This window comes from Eurosta solidaginis, chromosome 4 (genome assembly GCF_040869045.1).
Source record: "Eurosta solidaginis isolate ZX-2024a chromosome 4, ASM4086904v1, whole genome shotgun sequence".
NCBI classification, from domain to species: domain Eukaryota; kingdom Metazoa; phylum Arthropoda; class Insecta; order Diptera; family Tephritidae; genus Eurosta; species Eurosta solidaginis.
Genome location: NC_090322.1, coordinates 123,624,803 through 123,651,610, shown reverse-complemented (window position 1 = coordinate 123,651,610; position 26,808 = coordinate 123,624,803). Strand labels below are relative to the sequence as shown.

Here is a 26,808-nt window from a genome sequence, read left to right as displayed (position 1 = left end):
CTTATCCGCGTTTAATAATTATACTTAGAGAGACTTTGTATCAAAAAGAACGAAAGAATTTTTTGGATAATTTGGTTTATCTACGAATCTTTTTCATCTTGACCGTTCGATTTTGAAGAAGGCTGGAGATTCTGTCGCGATATTTTTATTGTGAACGATGCCGCTCAAAGAGGGATTAAATTTGTTCAAGATTATAATAGCTTACTTACAAACCATTTGGTAGTGCTGCAGTTAGTCGGCGAGTATAGAAAACAATATTCTTCTTTCAAAAATTAGCATTGTGCCACTATGTTGATATGTATACAACTAGGTGTAGTTTTATAAATGTTGTTAATAAAAATATAAGATAAAAATTGTTTAGTGAAGTTTACTGAATCCTACGTTAAAATTACACAAAATTTTGGCATTTCGATTATTAAATTAATTCTGTTATAAATTAAAACTAAATAAAGTGTCACATATTGCATGCATTTGAATATAAAGACTTCCAATATTTTCCGGGTCCATTAAATGTTATCGGATCGCCACTAAGCTTCGTATGTTAGTTTTTCAAACCAATAGGAAAAATAAGCCGGCCGGCACTCATCAGAAAAACAGATCTAATATTTTTCGAACAAATAAAAACACCTCTAAGGTATTACCAAGAACCCCGGTGTATTTGAAATGGTAGTGAATAATCGGCTTCGGATTTGGTAAATGGACGATTGCGAAATGAAAATAAACGCCCGGTCTGACACTTAATGCGTCCCTTGCTTTCTTATTCGGCTCAATATTCTGTAGTTTTAAAATTCTATTTTCTGTACGTATATGCACATAACTCTTTGTTTAAAATTGTAAATACATACATTTCGTTGACTTACTTCACAAAATGTGCTAAAAGTCGCTATTTGTACACAAATATTTTTGTTGCTAGTATTCTTTACTTGATGTAGAGGGGGTGATGAGCAAAGCGGACGGGCACCAAGACGAATCCATACCGGGTGGTGGCAAAGCGAATTCAACCAATTCGCCGTGTAGAAGAATGTCAGGTCAAAAGAAAAGTTAAATTGATTTCGATTAACTGACATATTAAAGTACAAGGCGCCGTATGGAAAATAATCAAGAAGAAGCAATCAGCTGTTTGGATAACAACACCTGGTACTGAATTCGCCTTGGACAAGCACCGAGTTTTTTTGGTCGGCAAATTGCTTTGTACTATCTTTCGTCTCGCCGCCAAATTCTGATTTTTGTAAATTGTTTTTTGATTGAGGCACTTATAATTTTGAATACAAATTTTTATAAGTTTACTAGCAGACCCGACAGACATTGCTCTGCCACAGCTTTGGTCTATCTGCTAACTTTTAAGCAGTTTTTACATCTTACTCTCCCTTTCCCTCTCTCCCCTTTTCATTATCTTTTAATTCACTTTTCCCTCTGCCTTTTTCTCTTTCTGCGTCGCTACCTATATGCCCAGTTTCAAAGTTTCGTAAATAGTAATCTAGTCAAAGGGATACATATACCAAATTTCAGCCAATCAAACCGTGAATAGAATTTATTCAAATAGATCGGTCCCTGGTCAACTTCCCGGAAAGAAACTTCACATGAACGATATCCTATATTTCAAGTTCGATCAAACTGCACACGATGTGCAAAATTTATTGACATAGGAAAAATTTAAATTTATATAACCTGTTAGCATATACGAAATGGAGAAATGTTGCATATACGAAAGGGGTGTAACACCAGGTATAAACACAGCCAAAGTAGCAGGAATAATAACAGCCAAATTAGTTCTATTAGCCAAAATATTTATAAATTGAGGATTTTCAAAATCCGTTTTTGAGTATTAGCTGAAATATTTTTCAATTGAGGCTTAAAAAAAACAACGTTTGTCGTGATTGATCCCTGAACCAGATCGAAAATAACGTAAACAAAATGTTTAAATCGGTATAGCCGTTTTTCTGCTTTGAACTTACTAAGGCACATTCATTTTTATATATGTATGTATATAGATTTGATATTTCCAATATTTCATAATCATTTTTCAAATTTTGAATAAACAAAAAAATGTTTAGAAGGAATAAAAATAAAATGCCAAATTTTTGCATCAAAAGATTTGCCGTGTGTTAATCTCGAAACACCGTTATATTAACATACTTACATCCTCAATAAAAATTTTAGAATGTTCAAACCAATAACAACGGACTTATGCCACTTTTAAAAAGCCATATCCCCATGTATAGTATGCGAAAACAAAATAATTTTTGCATCTCCTGTAAAATTTTAAATTCATTGGCTCAGGTTTTGTGAATTAACCTAACGATATGTGTGTATATACGTACTAGTTGAATACTATTTGAGTAAAAAATTTACACGTGTAGACAAGTAGGTCGCACTAAATAGAATTGCACGAATATTGTACCTACATTAGACTGTTTCAGGAAAATTATGGTTTTTTCCCTTTCAAGAAGCGCTAAAGTTTCGTTTTGGTACAAAGGGTGAGTTTAAAACATCACAACCTTTAATAAATAATAAAAAATGTCCATACATTTTTACTTTTTATGGAAAAAATTGTATTTTTAAAACGCTTATTTCGTTTATATTATTGTGACGAATACTAGCAACACTAAGGGGTACTATAATCTCTAAGCCGATACTGAGCAGTGACTTGTATGCACATAACCAAATTAATCATTATGTCTACACATATGTACGTACACGCAGCGGAGAAGCATCGCACAACCACATGCATATATCTGAGATACTCCTGAAAGTATGCAATAATTGTGCAAGTATTACTCACATATACACGCGCATGGACTATGAGAGAAGCTAAAAACCCGTGCATCTGTAGTTATAGCTGAGAAATTTATAGCTGATAACTAACTAGTAAATTCTGGAATAGAAGCGACTAGAAATATGTCGGCGAGAAATCACAGAGTATAAAAGGCAGCAACTGTAGAGGCACGACAATCAGTTTGATTTAAGCAAGCTATTGGTTGTGAAGTATCAGTGTATTGTGAAGTACTTTAATAAAGGCCATTTTGCATTATTGTATATTGGAGTTATTTATTCAACAGTTGAGCGATACGAACGTAAACAGAAGGTTGCAGATAAGAGGAATTGCAGTAAATTTAAATAAAATGTCAAATTGGTGAAATGTGATAAGCAATTCCAAAAGAAAAGTTGCCGATAATTAACAACGAAAATTTTTGTGTGTAAACGGCGAATAAATAATGAATTATATATTCGATTTTCGACATCAAAACCTTGTTTGTTATTTTTGTAAAATGTATATGTTACAAGTGATTTTATCTCTGGGCAATTCACAAGAGTGTAGTATTCAGGTAAAATTGTATTGTTTGAGTTGTTTCCATGGTTGCCAATATAAAATTTGATTAAAGCATACCACAATGGCGAAAAGGACACCTTGCAAACTGTCTAATAAAATTATTATACGTAGAAAATGAGTAAATAAGAAAAATTTCAAAGTGCATTGATGGCTTTACCCGCTAAACGTCAAACCTTCAATGTGTGGATCGCTTATGATAAACCATCATGGGGTTTGAAATAGTCGGCCATACGGTCTATGAGCTTTGTGCTTTTCTCATCTACTCATTTTCTATATATAATAATTTAATATAAAATAAGAAATCCGGTCTTGAAGACGAAAAATTAATATAATAATTCCATGAGTATCTTTTTGGAATGAGTTTGTTATTAAATATTATTTATTTGCTATAAAAGTCAGTTGGCACATCATCAATTTCAATTTGATAATCTTTATTTATGCATGTAGTTAGCTCAACAATTTTTATTGATGGCGTATTATTTGCGCAAGAGACATAAGTTCGAGTGTAAGCGAACATTAAGCCGGAGTCAGCTGTTTATCGTTACGACGGTAAACCAAAACCCAATTGGTTGGCTACGATACGGTTACGACCTTAGCGGCACCAATAATCGATTGCATTGATTCTCATAAGGTTGGTCGAATCAGCTGTTATAAGGTTACCGATACGGTTACCGATAAAGCACCAATGTCTCCAGCTTTACATACTCAGCTGCGAAATTACAGCTTGCAAAACTTTTAAATTACCTTCCATTGCCCAAAATTTCAATAATTTTCTATTCCGCATCATAAGGTCAACCCACCTACCAAGTTTCATCGCTTTATACGTCTTTGGTAATTAATTATCGCACTTCTTCGGTTTTTCGATATCGAAAAAGTGGTCGTGGTCATAGTCCGATTTCTTTCGTTTTAAATAGCGATCGGAGATGAGTGCCCAGGAACTTACATACCAAACTACATTAAGTTACCTCAAAATGTACTCAAGTCATCGTGTTTACGGACGGATGGACGGACATGGCTAAATGAATTTCTTTTTCCGCCCAGATCATTTTGATATATAGAAGTCTAAATGATATATAGAAGTCTATCTCAATTTGTTTATGCCGTTACGGGGTACCGTTATGCGAAAAAAATTAATATACTCTGTGACCTCCGCTCAGCTAAGTATAAAAAGACTTTCCCCGGTGTAAACCATATCAACATCGCAATAAGTTTCTACTTATATCTAGGCAATTTACAAGGTTTTCTATTCAACTCATCGTGTTTACGGACGGATGGACGGACATGGCTAAATGAATTTCTTTTTCCGCCCAGATCATTTTGATATATAGAAGTCTATATGATATATAGAAGTCTCTCTCAATTTGTTTATGCCGTTACGGGGTACCGTTATGCGAAAAAAATTAATATACTTTGTGACCTCCGCTCAGCTAAGTATAAAAAGACTTTCCCCGGTGTAAACCATATCAACATCGCATTAAGTTTCTACTTATATCTAGGCAATTCACAAGGTTTTCTATTCAACGTATGTTATGATTTAATAAAAATTTATATTGGAAACCATGGAAACAACTCAAATCTTAAAATTTTACATCAATGCAACACTCCCGTGAATTGTCCAATATTTTAAAAGTTTTAGTTTGACGGCAGAGTAGAAGCGAGGAGGGTGCTCTAATACGAAGATAGAAAACTATGAAAATTGTAAAGGTGGTCAGAGTGCCAGTAACGTTTCAAGCTTATAAAATGTATGAAAATAAAAATTGCTTCTCGCCTAGCTTAGCTTATTGCGAGCACTCTGCAGTCAGCCTTATGAAAATATTTGAATTCAAAAAGATAGTCCAGAAATAGTTTGTAAATTCCTAATATTCTCTTCATTAGCATTTATTTACGTTATCATTCCTATTAATGCTATGCCGTTCCAGTATAAGCATTTTATAACAAATCATCAATATAATCTTATGCATTTAAGTTACATCCTACATAGTATATTGGTATAGTAAATTGGATTGGGAAACGCTATGCTAAATGTAGACATCAAGTGAAACTCCAATAATAGAATTATTTTTAAATATTTATATTATCTGAGAAATAAAAATTCTTAGTTAATCTTTAGCGCATGTTAAAAAAAAAAAAATAAATGTAAGGCGCGATAACCTCCGAAGAGATCTAAGGCCGAGCTTCTCTTCCAATTTGCGTCGTGCTCCTCTTGATTTTTCCCTACAAATTGGCCGGACGGGACCTATATGTTTTATGCCGACTCCGAACGGCATCTGCAAGGCAGATGAGTTTTCACTGAGAGCTTTTCATGGCAGAAATACAATCGGAGCGCTTGCCAGACACTGCCGAGGGGCGACCCCGCTTAGAAAAATTTTCTTCTAATTGAAAAATCTTATTTCTAAAATTTTGATGTTGCTTTGCCCGGGAGTTGAATCCAGGGCATACGGTGTGATAGGCGGAGCACGCTACCATCACACCACGGTGGCCGCCATTAACGCATGTTACATTACGTCTTTATGATGCCTTTGGGAAATCATCAACAAGTGGCTTATGGAGCATGAAATGTTGCTTATTGTAAAACAATCCATATCTTCTTCAGCGCTAAAGCTAAAACTAGAGGTCCAGGCACACATGATCCAAAAACACCCGGCGACCTGCTTTATATTTAAATGATAAATTAGATGTTAAAAATAAATAGGACGTGGTGGACTATAAGCTTGTTCAGAAAAAATTATTGGTTTGGTGCCGTTCTTTATAAATATACATTGGTTACTCTGAAATTACAATCTAATACGAAAGGACGGATTTACAAGTGGATTTAATTTAAGAGTAAATAAAAGAAAAACTTATAAACTTGTTTGCAATAAGGTTTCAATGAGCTGTCTTATTTTTACTGACCTTTTTATTTACTTCGTTTCACAGATATGATTAGAAGTTATTCCTTTGTTGATTCTTAAAATAAATCCAGTTTTTATTTCCTATCATTTCATATATGAATTTATAAGAAATGTTTCACTTTAATCTACATTTCCTGTTGTTCTAGCAGTGACAAGATACCCAATTGGACAAGCACTTTCTCGTTGCCCTATTATCCGAGCACATTATCAAGCCTCCTCGATTGATATTTCTCAACGCATTTCGTTTACAATGTGGGCTATGTGGAGAAAAGGTATGGGGCAAAGTCTGCAAGGTTTCATGTGATTAGTCACATTGTTTTTGGTTGGTTAGTGTATTGTTAAAATATTTATTTACACTAGCAGGGCTGTGCAAATACCCATCAAAATCGCAGTTTTTATTGTATTAAACTTGATTATTGCCGAAGTTCACGGGGTTTGTGTATGGCGTGCAAAGGTTTTATTGTTGCAAAAATAATTTGAATTTCGCACGCTATTGAAATTTTAGCTAAATTATGTTTATGTGGTGACCACACTAATTTTTTTTTTTTGAACGAAAATTCATTTTGTCAGTGGAACAAAATTGCATACATAAATATACAAATGATCAAAAGGCTGCAAAAATATTCTAATGTGAAGTTCTTAATTTTGCTTGGGTCGAGTTTTAACGTAAAGCTCCATTATAATTATCGTTATTAGCTGATATTTTAAGTCAATGTTCCAATTTCAATTTAATCTGTTGGAATGATAATATGTTCTTATTATCATTCCTTTGCATTTCTGGATGGATCCAGTTTCAATAATAATTTGTCTAGCTCCTTAATAAGTTATTTGCGTTCCACAGTTGGTACGGGACAAATCCGACGCCTTTTTTCAGTTTTTCATTTTAACCAAAAACAAACTATTTAGTGCCTTAATCTTGTGTGGTACATGTTTAGTTTAATTTATTAATAAATTTGAACAAGTGAGACTATTTTCTTTTAACGTACGTCAACATTCGAATCTTATACAATATTTCAAATTTCTAAATTTATTTTTAATATATATTATGTTAAATAAGTAGTTTATTAAAACTAATGGCAGAGTTAAATCTTGACACTATCAACTATTCTATGATATGAATGCACAAGAATAAAACAAAATAAAAGAATGAATCTGATTCAGAAAAATTAAAAAAGATATTATGCATGTATATTTTGCAGAAATTCTGATAAAGCCAATTTAAAGCGCCTGTTATTGCGTTCATTTTTAATGTTATTTGGTTGTGAGTTCCATAATTTGATAGCACTGACAAAGAATGTTCTGGAAGATGTAAGATACTTATAGCGTGGAACAATAAGGTTGCCTGTTCTGTCGGATTTTGAAAAACGTAAATTTCTAAAGAGGTATTCCGGTTGCCTTTTATGGATTAAATCGTGCGGGACCCGAAATTGCGATAATTCAGAAAGCTAACGAGAAGCTCTGATATATGATCAAATTTCCACCTAGAAAATATATATCGAGCGCAGCTGTTTAAAGCTAGCTGCATCTTTTTGAAGGACTCACTGTCAATATTGCCGAAAACGATTCCCCCAAAGGATATCAGTGTAACTATAAGAGTTCTCACCAATTTAAATTTACACATTAATTGGAATTAGATCTGCTGATTGCCACAACTTTCTTAGGACGTAGTATATTTATTTAAAGTATATTTTATATGGTCCTTGCATCCAAGGTATGAGTTCAACTTAAATCCAAGGCTCGCAACCACAGACCCATAATTAATATCAAGGACTTGCAAGGATAAAGTAGGCAATGTCGTAACCAGCTGCGGGGAATACGCCAAACAAATAGCCTTGGCCTTTGAAGCATTTATATTTAATTTATTGTCATTTGCCCATGAAGATATGTGGTGAAGGTCTTCATTCATTCTGCACACCAGATCATCTGATAGGCCAATCGGACGAGAAAGATATACTTGAGCGTCACCAGCATGCAGATGTATCGATACGCTCTTGGAAATATATGTTTGTCATATCATTAATAAAAATATAAAATAATATTGGACCGAGAATGGGTCCCTGTGGCACCCCCGAATCAAGGCGTTTCATCTCCGAGCAGCTAGTTCCAACCACTACTTTCTGTAAGCGACCTCTAAGATAACTTTCAAGCAATCTTACGGAGCTATCAGAGAATCCGTAGTATATACTTAATTTTATAACATGCCGTTTTGCAAGTGGGCATTAGTCGATAGAGCTTGAAGAAAAGTGAATAGTTACCTTAGTAAAAATAAGTAATTTTATATTATATTAAAAATTTGGGAAAATTCGGAATAACGTCACATCAGGACGAACAAGGCGACAACTGTTTCGATTATACCTTTAAAAGTGGGGAAGAGGAATTATCTGGGATATGGGACCGGTTAACTTGTTCACGGATGGGTCGAAGCTGGCTGGAAAGGTTGGTGGGGGAGTCTTTTGTCAAGTGCTAAATTTAAGCCGCAAGTTTAAGTTGGCTGATCACTGCAGTGTATTCCAAGCGGAAGTTGCTGCGATTAAGGATGCGGTGGATGGCTATCCAGTGCTACTACGGTTAGGGAATTTAACATCTACTCTGATAGCCAAGCGGCTATCAAGGCCTTGAGCTCAACTACAGTGCGATCAGGGTGGTCTGGGAGTGCCTGACCTCGCTTGCGATTGCATCGAATTATTTTACAATTAAGATTATCTGGGTCCCGGGCCATAGTGATATCCCGGGTAACTGTCAAGCGGATCTCTTAGCCCGCATCGGTACAACTGAACCGGATGAAGATGGCTGTAGGGATTTCGGGATCCCGCTGGCCACCTGTGGATTGCTCCTCCATAGCTGGGCCTCGAATCAGCTCAGCAAACGTTGGGCGGACACCACGTCCTGCAGGGTAGCAAGATCTTTCTGGCCGAAAGTGGATGGCAAGAGGTCTGCTGAAATAATTGGGTTCACTAAGGCTCACATAGAAATGGTCATTGGGGTTTTGACAGGGCACTGTCCCATGGGTATCTATGCGGTACGTCAATATACTGGAAACTCCATCCTGCTGCAGCTGTATGGATGATGATGAGGTGGAATCACCAAATCACTTTATGCTTGATTGCCCAGCTTTTGCCAGAACTAGGCGATAGTACTTCGGTCGCGACTGACTTGGATCTCCCGAGGATTTATCCAAAGTTGAGATCGGTATCATTCGGAGCTTTATCCAACGATTCTCTAAGTAGCTAGATCTAAGTCACCGTTATTTTTTGTGTATGTGGTATCACAACGGACATTCGTGTTGTCCAAGTGCGCTATCCTGATCAGAGCAGCTACCAACCAACCTATCCTATACCTTTAAATCTCTTCAAAACCTTTTCTCCCGGAAGAAATATCACGTTGTTTCAATTTCTACCAAGTTATTAAATAAATTAAAAGATTGCTTCAAATTAATGTTTTCATACATTCAAGAGTATAAATAACTCTGTTTAAAAGCCGTTTAAATTGTAGAAGATCAAGTGGTAAATCGTGAATTTTTAACATATTTTGAAAGGCTTGTAAGCGTAAGATTTATTTAACGGAAAAAACGTGTTTCGAGAATAAAAACGCCAAGGAAGATAGGGACCTTAATGTTAATAAATGAACCAATATCAGTGCAAAATTTAGCAAAATATCTGGAATCACTGGCACAATGATAAAATTAGCTAATAAATAACATCATTTGAAATCCTTTAGAAAGCAGTAAGGAAAAGCGGGTGCTATTAGGAATACAAGGGGCGCCAAAGCTATGTATGAACGTTCGATGGGAGAAAAAGTTTAGTGAATTGGACGCTACATAACAATAAATGAGGAAATGTTTTCTAGTTCCAATTTTGCATTAAACGAACATAACTGTACATTGTACACCTTCCAGTGTTACCAAATTCAATAACTAAGTTTGGTAAAAAATTACTTTTGTGGTAAGCTATTTATAATAGAAGCTTAAGGACCAACTTTAATTGTCACATAAGGGCACTATCGGCAGTAAATTTAGAGAAAATTTTAAGGAAATAGAGTGCAAACTTGTCATAGGTATTACACGCAAAATAAAATGTGCACTTTCTTTTCGAAACATTCCTTACCAATATTAAAAAAAACAAGTAAGGAAGGTTAAGTTCGGGTGTAACCGAACATTACATTCTCAGTTGAGAGCTATGGTGACAACATAAGGGAAAATAACCATGTAGGAAAATGAACCGAGGGAAACCCTGGACTGTGTATCAAATGAAAGGCGTTAAAGAGTATTTTATGAGGGAGTGGGCCATAGTTCTATAGGTGGATGCCATTTAGGGATATAGCCATAAAGGTGGATCAGGGTTGACTCTAGAATGCGTTTGTACGATATGGGTATCAAAAGGAAGGTGTTTATGAGTATTTTAAAAGGGAGTAATCCTTAGTTCCATATGTGGACGCGGTTTCGATATATCGCCATAAAGGTGGACCAGTGGTAACCCTAGAATTTGTTTGTACAATATGGGTATCAAAAGAAGGGTGTTTATGAGTATTTTAAAAGGGAGTAATCCTTAGTTCCATATGTGGACGCCGTTTCGAGATATCGCCATAAAGGTGGAGCAGGGGTGACCCTAGAATTTGTTTGTGCAATATGGGTATCAAAAGAAAGGTGTTAATGAGTATTTTAAAAGGGAGTGGGCCTTTGTTCTATAGGTGTTCGCCTTTTCGAGATATCGCCATAAAGGTGGACCAGGGGTGACTTTAGAATATGTTTTTACGATATGGGTATCAAATGAAAGGTGTTAATAAGTATTTTAAAAGGGCGTGGGGCTTAGTTCTATAGGTGGACGCCTTTTCGAGATATCGCCATAAAGGTGGACCAGGGGTGACTCTAGAATGAGTTTGTACGATATGGGTATCAAATTAAAGGTATTAATGAGAGTTTTAAAAGGGAGTGGTGTGAAGGCGTTTTCCAGATATAGACCAAAATGTGGACCAGGGTGACCCAGAACATCATCTGTTGGATACAGCTAATTTATTTATATATGTAATACCTGCCAAGATTTTAAGGGTTTTTTATTTCGCCCTGTAGAACTTTTTCATTTTCTTCTACTTAATATGGTAGGTGTCACAACCATTTTATAAAGTTTTTTCTAAAGTTATATTTCGCGTCAATAAAACAATCCAATTACCTTACCATGTTTCATGCTTTTTTTCGTATTTGGTATAGAATTATGGGATTTTTTCATTTTTCGTAATTTTCGATATCGAAAAAGTGGGCGTGGTCATAGTCGGATTTCGTTCATTTTTCATACCAAGATAAAGTGAGTTCAAGTAAGCACGTGAACTAAGTTCATTAAAGATATGTCGATTTTTGCCCAAGTTATCGTGTTAACGGCCATGCGGAAGGACAGACGGACGCCTGTGTATAAAAACTGGGCGTGGCATCAACCGATTTCGCCCATTTTCACAGAAAACAGTTAATGTCATAAAATCTATGCCCCTACCAAATTTCAAAAGGATTGGTTAATTTTTGTTCGACTCATGGCGTTAAAAGTATCCTAGACAAATTAAATGAAAAAGGGCGTAGCCACGCCCATTTTGAAATTTTCTTTTATTTTTGTATTTTGTTGCACCATATCATTACTAGAGTTGAATGTTGACATAATTTACTTATATACTGTAAAGATATTAAATTTTTTGTTAAAATTTTACTTAAAAAAAATTTTTTTTTTAAAAGTGGGCGTGGTCCTTCTCCGATTTTGCTAATTTTTATTAGGCGTATATATAGTAATAGAAGTAACGTTCCTGCCAAATTTCATCAAGATATCTTCAACGACTGCCAAATTACAGCTTGCAAAACTTTTAAATTACCTTCTTTTAAAAGTGGGCGGTGCCACGCCCATTGTCCAAAATTTTACTAATTTTCTATTCTGCGTCATAAATTCAACTCATCTACCAAGTTTCGTCGCTTTAGCTGTCTTTTGTAATGAATTATCGCACTTTTTCGGTTTTTCGAAATTTTCGATATCGAAAAAGTGGGCGTGGTTATAGTCCGATATCGTTCATTTTAAATAGCGATCTGAGATGTGTACTCAGGAACCTGCATACCAAATTTCATCAAGATACCTCAAAATTTACTCAAGTTATCGTGTTAACGGACGGACGGACGGACGGACGGACATGGCTCAATCAAATTTTTTTTCGATCCTGATTATTTTGATATATGGAAGTCTATATCTATCTCGATTCCTTTATATATGTACAACCAACCGGTTTCCAATCAAACTTAATATACTCTGTGAGCTCTGCTCAACTGAGTATAAAAATTAATTTGTTAAAATATCGAAAAGATTCAATTAATTTTATTCGCAAAAAATTATGGTGTAGAAATTAAATAGATTTTATGGGACATTCGTATTTGTACGGGACACGTACGAAATTCAGATTTCAAATTTAGATTTTCCCATATCCTATATAGAAAATTCGAAAACCGGCGGAAATTTTCGATTTTCGATAAACACTTTAGCTCGCTCCAAATAAGAATATAACCGGCCGAGAAGATGTTCGAATTGTTTACATGTAAGGGCCATGTATTCACTTACAAAAGTACTAATAAAAAATTTGATGAACGAGAGATGAGAGAGATATCTAACAAAAACATTTTATATCGGAAAACATTGTCTAGATCTTGTACTTCAAGAGTGTTGGAAACGAAGTTATGGGAGTGCACCCTAAGTTCAAAGGGTATGGTGAAATTATACCAATTTTGGGGTTTCGACCCTGTTTTATAGAAAAGGGGATGTCATGGAAAATGTTTGATCAGATATTCGTGCTCAGCGTAACAAATCCCTAAGAAAACACTACTCGGTCTCTCATTATTTGAATAAAGTTTACAGGGCAGGCTTATTAGTGCCTAAAATGTCATTAAATAGTGCAATTTAGTTATACATTAGAAAAAAAATCTATTTTTGGATATATCGAGCGACATTAAGATGCACTTGGGGGGAAAATGCATTTGAAAAAAAGTTTCCACTGTTTTATGAATTAAAGAAATAGTTTTTGGGAATCATTCCCCAATCATGTGCAAAAAAGAAAATCAGAGGAGCAAGCTCGCCACGTTAAAGTTGATTCAGGACCATATATATAAATATATACTTATTTTCAAAAAATATTTTTATACCCAGCTGTACTTGTACACAGGGTATTATAACTTTGATTGGATAACGGTTGGTTGTACAGGTATAAAGGAATCGAGATAGGTAGATATAGACTTCCATATATCAAAATCATCAGTAATCGAAACAAAATTTTGTTGAGCCATGTCCGTCCGTCCCTCCGTCTGTCCGTTAACACGATAACTTGAGTAAATATTGAGATATCTTCACCAAATTTGGTACACGAGCTTATCTGGACCCAAAATAGATTGAAAATGAGAGAAATCGGATGATAACCACGCCCGCTTTTTATATATATAACATTTTCGAAAACACAAAAACCTGATTATTTAGTAAATAATACATCTAGAGTGTTGAAATTTGACTTGTTGACTGATAATGAGACTCTTGATAAAAATTTGAAAAACAATTTTAAAATGGGCGTGGCACCGCCTACTTGTCATAAAATCAATTGTACAAATATTATTAATCATAAACCAAAAATCGTTAAACCTATTGTAACAAAATTCGGCAGAGAGGTTGCCTTTACTATAAGGAATGCCTTGAAGATAAATTAACGAAATCGGTTAAGGACCACGCCCACTTTTATATAAAAGATGTATAAAAGGGTCGTGGACTAATAAAATAAGCTATATCTTTGCAAAAAAGAGCTTTAAATCAATGGTATTTCATTTCCCAAGTGGATTTATAGCAACAAATAGGAAAAACTTCAAATTTAAAAGAAGTAAGGACGGGTCTGTCTTCGGCTATGCCGAAGACTTCATACCTTTCATGAATGGGGCTAAACAATAATCTTATCCCGTTCGTAATCTCCAAATAATCGGATGTATAAGATAAGAAATATATAGTGAACAGATGTACATACCTAAACGATTTTTAAAATAAATATAAAATAAAAATAGGTAGGTACTTTGTGTGAGGATGCAAAGTTTCACGTTTTTTGTGGTCCGCATGTAAAAACTATGACTAAGAATCACGTATTTCAACAATATATGACGTAAACGTAACTATTTGATGAAATTTGATGACTTTTGAAGCTTCTAGCCGTAAAAGAGGGGCAAAAATGACAGTTTATATGGGGTATATAATATATATACCACCGATCTCTATGATTTTTTCAGACAACAATATATACTATATACGTAAGCAATCGGTGAAATTTAAAGCTTATAGCTGTAAAAATGGGGTAGAAATTGCGAAAAGTTTCTTATCTGAACAATCGATTGTATGAGATATATACTATATATACCACCGATCTTTATAATTTTCTCAGACAACAATATATGTTATATACGTAAGCATTCGTTGAAATTTGAAGCCTCTAGCTGTTAAAATAGGGCAGTAATTACGAAAAGTTTCTTATCTGAACAATCGGTTGTGGGGATATATACTATATATACGACCCATCTCATCAATTTTTTTAGACAACAATATGTGCAATATACGAAAGTATATGGTGAAGTTTGAAGCGTCAATCTGATAAATTGAGGAAGATATGACAAAAATCCTCTTTTTCTGAAAAATCGGTTGTATGGAGGATATATGCTATAGTGTTCCGATCCGACCGGTTCCGACAAATGTCTAATCGGACACCCAAATACACCCGCTCACCAAATTTTATCAAGATATCTCAAAAATTGAGGGACAAGTTTGCATACAAACAGACAGACGGACATGACTAAATCAACTCAGCTCTTCATCCTGATTATTTCGGTATACTTAATGGTGGGTCTATCTATTTTCCTTTAAGGACTTACACTTTTGGGATTAGTGACGAAATTAATATACCATTTCATTTTCATGAAAGGTACACAACATGAAAGGTCAAAACACAGCAACGTGACTCCGACAGACTTAGAGCTTAGTGCTCAACTTACCTACCGACGGAATACTTGAGGGTAGTACCGGGGGGTAAATGGTACTCAGACGGTAGGAGGTTTAGTGCGGTTAAAGTCCCACACTGACTATGAGCCTTTCGATGCTTCCTCTCGCCTGCAACCGTATGTATTCTGCTGTGCCCATTAGGAACTTAACTGCTATAATTTCGTGTAAAATTACTTTTGAAGTAATATTTTTGGGTATATTTTTGGTTCACCTGTACAAAAACAACGAATCTTTGTTTGATTTATTTAATAATTAAATTTTAAATTAAATTTAATTTTAATTGAACGCATGTAGAAGTATTTTCAAATGCATTCAAGAAAACAATGCGATATGTGAATTTGGAAAGCTACCAAGTCCGACTGGATTTGTGTACGTGCCAGCGCCATTTCTGCTCGCTGATTGGTTTTCGCTTTTTTTTTAAAAAACAAAATGAAGAATAGACATGCACTGACAAAAATTTATTTCATCTCAATTGAACTTAATAACTAAATATGGAACATACGTATTAGTGAAAAGTTTGAAGTAAGAAGATAATTGAAGAATATCACTCATTTAACTAATAGAATATAATAAATAATACTTAGCCGTGTTTTTTTAAACGGTTTTATTTAGCTTGAATCAGTGTAGCGAACATAATTTTGTAATTGAAATTTAAGTAACTTCCTGATAAGCTACAAGCCCCCGATAGGTGCCGCATATATCCAAATATTAAAAAAAAATGGTGTTTGTGGTCCGATTTGGTTCATATTGGGAACATATAATACATAAATAAATAGAAAGCGGCCTATGAAAAAAAATCGCCGCTAGGTGGCGCAAGGATCGAGATATTCAAAAAGATCGTATTTGTAGTCCGAGTTGGCTCATATTTGGAACACGTAATACATACATGAATAGAAAGCGACCTATGAAAAAAATCGCCGCTAGGTGGCGCAAGAATCAAGATATTTAAAAAAATCTTATTTTATGAATTTTCTAAGTTATTACAGTGTACTTTTTAGTAGCACCTCGCCATTTTTTTATTTTTGGATTTCAAAGTAGGTGTGGTCACACTTCCATAAGAAGCTTTTGGCGATCCCTGGTTTTCTGTTTCCCACTATTCGTTCTGTTGGCGGTTCTCTATTTTTATACGTTCTCTTATATGCATGCGTTTTTACTGTCGACCATAGTGTACAAGTACAAGTGTGTTGACTTCTTTCTGACAGGCACTCGCTTAAGTGGGCATAACGGGAAAATCTGGGTTGCCATTGTTGTTTCGGTTGAAAAAGGTCAATTAGGGTTCTGTGCAGAGACGTAAAAGATTGAAACAGGGTTTATGTAGTCACAAAAGTGTTGCTCCTGTTCCACAGCATTTTAATTTTATATCATGGCGAAAAGTGTTCAGTTCAGAGTTATTGATTTTCATTAAAAGTTTAATTTATTACGGAGGGTTGCTCCTTTAATTGTAAAAAGCAGAGAAAACGTAGAGTTTTTCAAATTATTGTGAAAAACTTTTTAATTTGAATTTCTGTACCCAAGTTCACTATGAAAAACTGAAAAATGTACACTTATTGAAAACTCATTTGCACACACAATTTACACTTTGAATGTAATTGTGTTTTTATGCACAAAATTTTGAAACTAAAAACAAAATTTTCATTTGTCAGAAAAAATAAAGAAAAAACTGCCTAATGTCAAAAAACCCTATCGAAATACAAACTGGCTTGTTTGTTTTTAATGAACTACGTTGAATTTTTCTTGTATTTCGTTAGTTTTTTCAAATATAGTTCACATACTTTCACCAGTATTGAAACCTTATTGGCTCCCTCGACAAAAAATATAAGAGAAAATACAGGAAAAATACATAGAAAATAAAGTAGCGTCATATAGGAGTTTGATTTGTTTGCAATTACAGCACCATTATATTTGCAGGAGGCTTTAACAGCTACAAAAATTAAGGCGGATTTAAACAGACGCTTTGGTTGTGTTGCATTCATTAATTCATCTGTCGGGCGAAGTATCGAAAAATTTACATAAATGCTTTGGTTGCGTGCCTACGCTAAACTATATTTCAAAAAACTAACGAAATACAAGAAAAATACAACCTTTCATTAAAAACAAACGAGCCAGTTTGTTTTTCGATAGGTTTTTTTGATATTCGACCGTTTTTTCTTTATTTTTTTCAGACAAATGAAAGTTTTTTTTTAGTTTGAAAATTTGGTGCATAAAAACACAATTAGAATCAAGTTTCTTGTGAAAAAAGTTAACCATTAGAGAAAGAAATAATTTGCATTGTTTTATTGTTAAAAATGTTAATGTAAAAATAAAATGTAAAACATAAAAAAAAACATGACAAACTCGCTAATTATGGGGGAATAGTGGCCTCGCTTTTTCATGATAGAAAATTTTTTTGTGTTTTGAAGTTCCGATAAAGTTTCGTTAGTTTTTTTAGCTTGAAATCCAAGCAAAAATAAAGTAGTGTCATATATGCTTTTGAAGTGACCAAAGCGTTTTATATAATTTTGCCCTTATGCATTTGTGTAAACAGCCTTAGAAGTGAAATTTTTCCATGTTACACGTGTGGCGCTTTATATTTTGACTCTAATTTAAATAAATTTTGCTTTCCGTATGTTTCGGCATTGTTGCAGGCTACAAATCTAGTATTCTTATTTCCGCGGAAATATATGCAACTATTACATCTGTAAATAGTACAAAGTTTTATTTAACTATTAAATGCAACTCAGCTTGAAGTACTCTTACGTACCAAAAATGCAACTCTAGACCTGAGATTTGCATCAGGTGAGCGAGGCTGTTTGTAGTTTTGACGTTTATCGCTTAGTTGACACACTTGGTATAGATACACTATGCTGTCGACCTTCCATATACTGCAGTCAAATTCGTCCAAAGAATTGAAAGGTAGGTATGAAAATTGGACACAACGCTGAGCATTAGTCCAAATAATAATATGAATATATGTAGTTAAAAACTAAAAAACACGCAAATATGATGCCGTTTTAGTATCTACAATCCACTGAGATATTTGGTGTTGATAGCACCGTGTCTCCGTTATTAAGCACAACTCGTTTTGTAGTGAATTATTTTACCACTTCAATTTTTGCCGCTAGATGGGTCTTACTAGAGCTGGATTTCAATTCGATTCTTAATCGAATTAATCGATCTTTTTTTTAGAAATGTAGAATCGAGTTAAAAAAAAAAATCACTCTATTCTTTAGGCATCGAAGTTTTCATCACTATCTGCTTTACGGACGCTTGGGAAAATACAATCATATTCTGTAATTTTTGCTTTTATAAATTTAGTGGTTTGGTGGCTTCGAGAGAAAGATGTCGCTAACACGCCTCCTGGCCCTCATACAACATGCCAGCACAGAAGCTATAGGACTGCGACTTTGAAGTCATACCGTGAACGTCACTAGAAGCTCTATGTATAGCTCCGAAGACTTTCTAACGAATTTTTTTTGTCGCGATATACTGCCGACCACTACCAGAGAAACACCTTGAAACGTTATGGAGTAACTATTCGGCCAAGGATGCCGCCCTCGAAATCATAAGCAGTCCAAGGGGATATTATTGCGTAACTCATGGGAGAAAATAGTATAATCCTACATAATTTAAATTTTACAAGGACCCTGGTTCCTTTTTTTTTTTTACATGTAGACCAAAATTTGCAGACTTTTGTGTTAGAAACATTGATTTCAATAGTCTTCGCTAAACCAAAACGATATTTTAGAATCGACCGATTTTAAGATATTAAGGTTATACGCTCAGTTCAAAAAGTTCAAAACTTTTGCTTCATCACTTTTAGTGTTCTTGCGAAGGACAAAGCCTCACCTGGTAAATATATGTGCCAACGTATTCACATATGTAACAGGAGCCGAAACGTGTAGGTGATATTTAAACTTGGTTGATAGGCTAGTTCACTGTGATTCACTCCAAGGGACTAGTTGGGATAGGGCCGCAAACTTTAGGAAATGTCAGCCTACTAAAGGATTTTGCATAACTGACTTCGCTTATTATTTACGCCAATACGAATATACAATTTTTGAAAAAATCAGCATTTTTTCGGGTAACTTGCTTGTTTAACAACTTAAGGACAATTTGAAAACAAGTTCGACTTGGGTCATTTTATTTGAATTCATTGTTCCTTCTTAATTTTTTTTAAAAATTATGCAAAGTGAGCATTTAAATTTTTTATATAATTTTTCTTTTAGTGTTTTGAATTCTTATAAAACTGGCAGTGATTCGCATCCGTTGATACCCCATTCGACCATATCCGTCCAATTTTGGACATGAACAATAAATGGCCTAGACAGACTTAAATGAGTAGCAAATTTGGTACCGCACCGGACGCCGCCGCGCCGATATTTTTGACATTCGGGGTGCGGCGTGCAAAAAACGACGAAAATCGGCGGCGCCGGCGGCGTATATCTCTAGTTCAGATCATTCATACGATGTTTGGATCCTCGGTACGTTTTGCCTTCACGAGTAACATTAAGTCACACACTTTTAACAAATATGTACCCAAGTATGAGAATAAAACTACAAAGCATACTTAATAGCATCAAATACTGTGCAGTAACGACGGACGGTTGGACGTCACGCTAAACATATGTCGTTTCTAATGCCATAAACGAAGCGAGAACATTATATTGTAGTAGTAAGTATTAAGGAAGAAAATGTATTGGCTAATGTTCCCAAGGTTGGTTTCCCTACATTTGGAAATAAAAGATTCAAAAAAGCGCAAAAAGTATGACATTTCGGTATATACTATACTAATTATCTCACTCCCATGAAAGGATCAAGTGAAAACCCATGAGGCATTCGGGAAAAATCGAGTAAATGGTTAAGTACGTAAGCCAGTATATTGTTACAAAGAATAAGCAAAATTTAAATGAACTTTGTTCCTTTCGATTAAATCGATTTTTTTCTAGAATCGAGTCGAAAAAATCGATTCTTAAAAAAATCTAATCGAATCCAGCTCTAGGTCTTACTCTCCTTTGCGCGCCTAGTATAGACAGTTACAAACATTGTAAACTTTACCAAGTAGCGCAACTAACAGCTGATCGCTCAAAATTTGCACACACACACAAACATCACTAATGGCCATATTACGGAAATCTTATGGAAATTGAAGTTAAATTTTTAAACAGACATAAAATGTTATAATTTTAGAATATATAGCATCTAGGACACCTTAATTGCAGTAATTGAAAGAAAATCTTTGCTTATACTCAAGTATTTAATTATTTTTTCGAAATTTATCTTTAATATTGATACAATGATTGATCCAATGCAACTCTGGTCTTCCTACTGTTCTTCATTCCACTCCATTCGAGTGCCTATTTTCACGGCCTGCGAGTGCCTTCCACTCTATTCGCAACATAACCTCGAATTAAGCTGCCAAACTATATAGTAAACAATGGTTACAAACAAGCTACATACAAGTGCAGCTAATATAAACGTGTTAAAAATAAATCTTAAACTGAGGAAATTACTATTACAATGTTAGGCACACACATTTCATGTGTCTGGTTTTTTCGCGAACAATTTCACCACACACATCCAACAAATCATTTTTCACCTGTCGCGAAGAGGAAGCATGTTTATGAGATTCTGCTTTTCTTTTTTGCACGTTATTTTTTTATGCACTGGTCTGGTAATTTCACCATAAGGTATTTTTTTTTTTGCCTGAAAATATGATTGCTATTTTAGAAAAAATTCATTAGCTTTGGCATATATTTTATTTGTTAGTAACGAAATTTAGTTGTTAATTTGATCTATGAGGTCCGCCTTAATGTAAATTTATATGTACATGTATGATGTATGTTACATCACAAAATGTATTTTCATACATGCTACTTATTTATGTATGATTTATCGAATGTCTCAGATGTGACATAACTGGTAAGCTCTCAAAAACATTCTGATGTAACCGTCACCTGCACAACTCAATTTTGATCCTTTGGCAACGTACCATTAATTAAAAATTTTATGAATTTTCAACAAATTAAAGTAATAGTAACGTATTTAGTACGAACAGTACATTTCCGTAATTGCTTTGCCACCATATAATTGTACAAAGAAACCCAGCAGGAAAAATTGAACTAGCTTGAGGTCGCTGTCGCCAAGCAGCCACATATGCGGTCATGCTTAATTGCGACTTGGGCCACGTAAGAATATAGAGAGCTTTATTTAGCTTTAAATTCGGCCTGATATATAAAGGTGTTAGTTCCAGAACATACGCGAAATCGCAAATTACTATCATTTTGCTGATGTGAAAACTACAGCAAAGGCCATGAAATATATTCCGCAATAGGCAGTTCAACGTAACGGGGTGACTTTGTTCCCTCCCCAAGGTCGACTTCGAGATTATTTCTAAACTAATACGAGCAATTTGAGGATCTCTTCCGGATTATTTTAGGATCATTTCAAGACTTTTCCGAAATCATTTTAGAATTATTACAGGATCACTTCGGGACTAATTTCGGGACCAATTGTTCCGAAAAAATTTCGGACTTATTCTGAACTTTTTCCAAAATTATGTCTTATGGTGTTTTCTTTTCTACACGAAAATGTCGCCTTCACGCCAACCCTTCAAAAAGTTGTGTTCTGTTTTAAAATCAGTTTAGCCTCAATAGAGGGCATCATTATCTTTTCTCAACAACCTACCCCTAAAAATGGCCAAAAATACAACATTACTTGCCCTCGCTGCCATTGACGGTGCAGAAAACATCCCTGTCAATTAGCTGATGAATCACACGAAGCTGAAGCGAATGCTATATATGTACAAATATTATCGAAAATAAAGATGTTGCAGGGACGAAAAATCGTGTGAAGCAAGCTTCACAAATTTCTAGTAGGTCACGTTCACCACTTACCACAGCAGAATTTGTTAACTACCACTGTCTGTATTTGTTATTTAACAATTATTTGTACACTTTTTATTCAGCTAATGTGTTCAGAATTTTAACTTTTACTTTCTAAAACTCCAATCAGTGTATTTGTGCACTTAAATTATGTTAAAAATTGTGTTAAAGTTTTTGGTGTGGTGAAAGTGACCTACTAGAATTTTGTGAAGCTCCGCTGCTTTCCACCGAAGTTTGCGCCTGCAACATCTTTGTTTTCGATAATCTTTGATATGTACGTATGTGTCGCATCATGCCACACTCAAAAGCAATTTGCGATCACAGTTGACCGCGAACAACCATACCAACTGCATTTTTTTGTAAAAATGGTTACAATTTTTGTTCTTTTCAAGTCATGCAGGATGGCACTGAACATTTTCAGTGGACACAATTTCACAAGTCGTAGTGAGAATCTTAAAAATGTTTGCCCCTGAAAGTGGCGACAATTTCGTGTAGAAAAGAAATCACCATTAAATAAATCCGAAGTTACACTGTAACAGTGATTGCCCTTCGCATACGCAATGGGAGCACAATTGTGCTTTAGAATGCTGATTACTGCCTCAAAAGGTTTCGAAATATTCTTCAAATGTTCCAATAATAGTCCAGAAGTGATCCTGAAATATTCCCAAAATTGCTTCGAAATATACCTTTAACTAATCCCGAAATATTCCTGAACTGAGTCCGAAATATTTACAAAGCGGTCTGGAAGCAGTCCCAAAAGGGTGCAGAATAAAACTCCATTCCATTCCCCTTCAAATTTGATCAAAATCCGTCAATTTGTTACACATGGTTAAAAGTGGCATTGATATGCATGCGCATACCCTCCGTTTTTACTGTCGACCTTTTATATACTGCAGTCAAATTAGTCTAATGCATTGCACGGAAGGTATGAAAATTGGGATACAACGCTTAGCGTTAGTTCAATAAAGCCAACCAAGACTGCTAGGCGAAATAACGGAGCTCTCTTTCGCTAATAAAGTGAGTTAAGCAAGGTCATTGAATCGGCTTCGGTTTCGTTTATGCCTTCAGCCTAATATCCAAGCCGAAGCCGCAGCATTACCGAGAGAATGAGATCTTTTGCAAATACAAACGAGCCAAATGGGATTATCATTTTGAGGACTATCATCTTCAGCTGTTGTTGGTAAACTGCAGCCAGCGGCGAAATCCCTGTCAAAGTCGATAATATGTGTATCGCATTAGATAAAATTCAGTCATACTCGAGGAAATACGAGCGCGCTTTACGTCAGCAAAATGTGTTGCATCCTTCGATTGACTGGTCAGTCATTACCATCGCAACAACAGAGGTTAAAGGAGCCAATAAATCGGCTTAAGCGTGCAAAGCAGTAGACGCAGACAGAATAGCCGTTACTCATGTTTTCAATTTGTCACTATCTCTGTTATTCGTCAAACAAGAAGCGAGGTGATAGTTTGTGAAAAAATATTAATTTTGTGGTTTTACGTTTTCTGAATACAAAACGAAAGTTTTTGAGTTAGCAAATTTTGATTTTTGGCGACCTTTAAATTTAACAATTATAGGTTGACCTAGAGCCAGTTTGAAGAAATAATTGTTTTTGAGTTAGTTTTCTTCGATTTCCAAACACTTTCTCAATTGCAGATATGTGGTAAACCAACAAACAGGACGATATAAAACTTTTGGGTGCCATATCGAAACTCCATTCCCCATACATACTCCACAGTTTGAAATCCCTACTTATTTACTTAACTCTCAACTCCAGGCCGTGTTATTTACTGAATTACGTGAATTTTACTGAAGTTATAATCACGTAATTAAGAAATACGCCAAGAGCCAAATAATTATTTCGAGGCAGTCGGGAAAGTACCAAAAGGTGTTAGTACTAAAGCACACCGGGTTCGTATCCGGTATACGTGGAAATGAATGAAAGTTATGGATATAATGTGTACTCGTATCCACTATTTCACATATTTCCTTAATGCGATTCACAGCTATTGCGATTTAAAAATAGCACGGAGCACGGATCGTATAACACAATACAGGCCCAGAGTGTTGTGCATTTTATATAGGGAACTTTGCTATAGCAAATATAAGCTGCAGATCGCGAACAACTTTTTTTTATTTCGAATCTTCCCTTTTCACATATTGTTTTGTACTGACAGTTGATTTGCTATTCAATGTTGAAAAAATTACTAGGGTTTTTGATGTTGCTTATTTACAATGACATAGCAAATGCATAGTCGTATATTTTGTAAATGTATTGTGCAAATATACGTCACCAATTTGCAAGGGCTATGAGGATAGACCGTTTGCAAAAAATCCTGGCCCGTATTACGTTTTACGATCAGTGACTGAGTTTCGATCACGGATCGTAAAAGGTAATACAGGCCCTGAACTCCCTTATTGTTTTTCGATATCAAGCAAGGCGAAACCATTCAAGGTAATGGCAAAGCGAATTCAACCAATTTTCCGTGCAGAAGAATTTCAAGTCAAAAGAAAGTTTTCATTGATTTCGATTAACTGGCATATTGTTGTACAAGGCGTTGTATGGAAAATAATCAAGAAGAAGCAATCATCTTTAGGGGTAGCAACACCTTGATACTGAATTCGCCTTGATATCAACAAAACGAAACTTTTTCGGCCCCTCCCTACATATGTATACCAACTAAGCTTCAATAACGAATTTCTGACCTCCGCTGTGTTAACCTCGATATCCGCAGATCACGTTTTTCTTGTAAGCGAATGTGGATGGTTAAAAAATCTGGCGGAATATAATTAATTTTCGATACGAATGTGATGAACGAACACAACACCAACTGTCGTAATATGTGCATAGTTATACATCACCCGATCCTGTTTTTAACTACCATTAAAACCTTGTCACAGCCATGCCACTTTATATGTACAATATAGATATGTACATATGCATCTACAACGCGTCATGTTGCAAAAATTTTCGTCGTTGTAAAGTACATAGAACCTTCCCTTTTATTGAGAGTATTCCCAGCAGGGTTCTTTTTGTGTTATTGTTGTATGTGCCCCCAAATGTCTAAGATTACAGATGTGCACATTCATGTTTGCTTGTAGTGCTTCAAAAAATCGTTTACTTAACCCTGTATTGTCGCTGATGTTGCTGGCAGCGAATGGAACAGAATATATTTTGTGTATACAAACGTAGTCAATGGGTAATTTTGGCATATCTTTGACTCGACTCGCCCCAGCGACTCAGCGTAAAGCTGGAGTCATTGGTGCCGTATGTCGTATCGCTGTATCCGTATCCCCAACGTAATCAGCTGTTTATCGTTACGACGGTAAACCAAAACCCAATTGGTTGGCTACGATACGGTTACGACCTTAGCGGCACCAATAATCGATTGCATTGATTCTCATAAGGTTGGTCGAATCAGCTGTTAAAAGGTTACCGATACGGTCACCGATAAAGCACCAATGTCTCCAGCTTAACACAAACAATTTGACGTACAAGTAAAATGTCGAACTTTAATTGGGGCCTACGCCACTTGCTCCAAGTTATATAATATTTTATTGCATGTCCTTTTAATTTTCTCTTCCACTCAATTCGTTTATATAAAAAGATTCACGCAATTCTCTTTTCAATCATATATGTATGAATGTATTATTATTTTCTTATATTAAAAAATTTGTTTTTCAAATTCAAAATGCACGAAAACTTATAATGAAACGCAAAAACAATAAATTGCATAGACTCTACTAATTTGGAATATTTCGCTAAATCATCAACTTTTTTTGCCGACGATTTTTGTTGCTGTTTTTTCTTTTGTGCTAGTTTTGAATAAATCAATATAAAATTTTCATTTTTTGCACTCTTCACTAACTGAACACAATTCTATTGCGGGGTTTCAAATATTTTGCGAATAAAATGTGTTTAAATTCATTGTGATTGTTGAACGTTTTTCACATATTAATTAAAAATTTTAGTTTGCAGAAAAATTTGCGAATGAAAAAATCTGTATGCGGATATACACAACTTGGTATGTACCTATGTATATCCATATAAACACATGAGAAAAGCACTCCGAGCAGAAGTTTCTAATAGGTAGCGAATACCTTTATTTAGGGCTTTGGTCTACCGACCAGCAAAAACACAAGTCCCGAGCTGAACGGTGTACGACTTACTGACTGACTGAGGCCAAAATCTGTTGAGGTGAATCGTACCAAATTGGCACACACTTGTGATGACGACGACACCACGTTGTAGTCGGCCTGACTGCGAATTCCGCTCAGTGAGCGTACGATTAATGCATATCGTCTGTATATCTTAATACCGGTTCTTATTTTCACCCTAAAATACATAGGATTACTTGTTCGTACTATGCCAGCGTGAGGCGGGTTGGCCGGCCGTAATTTAAGAATTGAGACACATTGGCGAGATTGTGGCAGTGATGATTATATCCAAATGAGTTATTCTCAGCATGTGATTTCATGTCTTTCATATGTACCTATGTATGCATGTGCATTAGGGTGAAAAGCGAAAAAAATTACCAAGGTTTCCAGTTCATAAAAATATTATCAACCTATCTTTATATTAAAATAGTTATGGATTGGCGTTCCATTAGAGAACCAACTTATATATCAGTTATTAATAAAGACTGCTTTTTCTTTTACTTAGAATACTGGAGAGGAGGTTTAACATTAAAAA

The 26,808-nt window shown here is 35.1% G+C and overlaps 1 protein-coding gene across 2 annotated transcripts in view; it reads right to left on the bottom strand.

The window, feature by feature from the left end:
* The window catches only part of slgA (proline dehydrogenase slgA), a 110,094-nt gene extending 83,813 nt beyond the window's left edge, over positions 1-26,281 (bottom strand). For both annotated transcript variants that reach the window (XM_067782739.1, XM_067782740.1), the window contains exon 1: positions 26,149-26,281. The gene's annotated coding sequence lies outside the window, so the exon portion shown is untranslated. The remainder of the gene's footprint in view (positions 1-26,148) is intronic.
* Between the last annotated feature and the right edge of the window lie 527 nt (positions 26,282-26,808).